The sequence below is a fragment of the Phoenix dactylifera genome, unplaced genomic scaffold, assembly GCF_009389715.1.
Source record: "Phoenix dactylifera cultivar Barhee BC4 unplaced genomic scaffold, palm_55x_up_171113_PBpolish2nd_filt_p 001212F, whole genome shotgun sequence".
Classification (NCBI taxonomy): Eukaryota; Viridiplantae; Streptophyta; class Magnoliopsida; order Arecales; family Arecaceae; genus Phoenix; species Phoenix dactylifera.
The window spans coordinates 15353-17402 of NW_024068547.1; the positions used below are offsets into that span (position 1 = coordinate 15353).

General features: G+C 31.4%; 1 non-coding gene across 1 annotated transcript; it reads right to left on the bottom strand.

The window, feature by feature from the left end:
• Positions 1–1694: 1694 nt before the first annotated feature.
• LOC120108190 lies at positions 1695–1801 on the bottom strand. The gene has a single exon (XR_005509666.1). It is a non-coding gene; the product is annotated as a small nucleolar RNA R71 (small nucleolar RNA).
• Positions 1802–2050: the final 249 nt, after the last annotated feature.

Here is a 2050-nt window from a genome sequence, read left to right on the forward strand (position 1 = left end):
CTAAGGCTAGGAAAAAGCCTAGCATTTTCTTCATGTATTTCCTTTAATCATCAATGGGATTTTAATGTTTTTGATTTGATTTATGGTGCAGTAGATTGATAGAAATTATTTCAAACTTATATATTTTCTTCGATTTGTTATTTCTCCCGGATATAACATATGCTTAGAAATCCCTGTAGTTTAAAATAGAATTACTGTAATGCTGCCCATAAAACTAAATCTATTTTATTATGATTAATAGATGATTTTAAGAAAAACATGATTAAGTGCTAGGCTGAATCCTAATGCCTTAGTTATATTTTTTTTTTTGTCAATCCAAATTTTATTTAGCCTTTAGTTTTTGTTCATTGTCAAATCCCTATGTATTCGATCTCGGACTCACCGAGAATATTACTTTGCTACACCCTATACTTGGGGTATTCTACATTTAATTTCCCTTTTAAAAGGAGAGATAAAATATGTAGCAATTAAAAAAAACAATTATTAATTAAAATAATAATAAAATAAATAAAAAAAATTAAAAAAAAAATTTAGCTAGTTTGTTTGATCAACTATTCAAATGCAATTTAATGTCATGACATAAAATGTTAAAAATTTTCTTGATTGTTGCATATAGTATAAAGCATTTGCATAAAATAATCTAAGTGCTGAACCCATTAAAAAGATAAGATCGGGATTTCATCACTCGTCCTTAGCCCAAAAATCATCCCAGTGCATCAATATCCTAAGCCTAATTAAAATCAACTAGACGTTGGCCCCTAAGGATATTCGAGCTCAATAGGACGAAGACTATTGAAAGTTGCACCAATTTTGCTCTGTGGCCCGGGTCGATGTCTAGGCAAGCTTTGTCCCTTTAAGTAATTGAAGGAAGACAAAATCTGTTCGAGAAAAGTGGATTTTAAGTGGGACCTTTGCTACACACATCGTGACCCCTCCACTTACCTGGGAGCTTACCTGGTCGATTAAGGTTACTAGACCGGATTGGAGGTTTAGGTGTCCTCTTCAAACCAGTTAGGAGCTGTCTAGAATTTTTAGAAAAACATTAAAAATTGTTGGGTGATGTTTTAATGCATGTTTAATTTTAATTAAATTTTTATTAGAGTGTTTGTTTAGATCTCTTTAGGTGGTACTTGTATTAATATATATATATAATATAAAAATAAAATATATAAAATAAAATAAAATTTTAGTATATGCTGTTGTGGGAGAGAGATAAAAGAATAGATTATTTCGAGTTGAATCAAGAGATAAAAATTTAATTATTCAAAATTCAAATAATCAAATGGAAGATAATGGTAGTAATCAGGGAGACAATGAATTTCAAGATGACTTACCTACTAGAACGCTTCGTGATCATCTACAACCCACTAGGACCAGTACCCCATCTTGTATGGTTATTTCTACTGCTGCAGGAGCTTTTGACATGAAACCAGGAATAATCCAATTACTCCCAAAGTTTCACGGACTTGATTCCGAAAGTCCCTATTTGCATCTGAAAGAATTTGATGAAATGTGTTCAACACTTCATTTCAATGATGTCACTGAAGAGGTAGTTAAGCTTAAGTTATTTCCTTTTTCTTTAAAGGAAAAAAGTTAAGTCATGGTTACACTCCTTAAGGCCTAAGACCATAGTTACCTGGCAAGAAATGACAAGAGAATTTTTAAAGAAATTCTTCCCAACACATAAAACAAACACACTTAGAAGAAATATCATGAACTTTGCACAAAAAGATGGAGAAACATTTTTTCAGTGTTGGAAAAGATTTAAGGACCTTCTGCTTGCTTGCCCACATCATGGATATGAAATTTGGAGGGTCGTTAGTTTCTTTTATGATGGTTTGTCCTCTAATATGGGACAATTTGTAGAAATGATGTGTAATGGTGAATTCATAAGTAAGGAACCAAATGAAGCCTGGGATTATTTTGATCTTTTAGCAGAAAATGCACAAGCTTGGGATACAACAGATAAAAATGAAAAATCTAAAATAGCACCTAATGCAAAAGGAGGAATATATCTTATTAAAGATGATAATGATGTCAATGTAAAAAT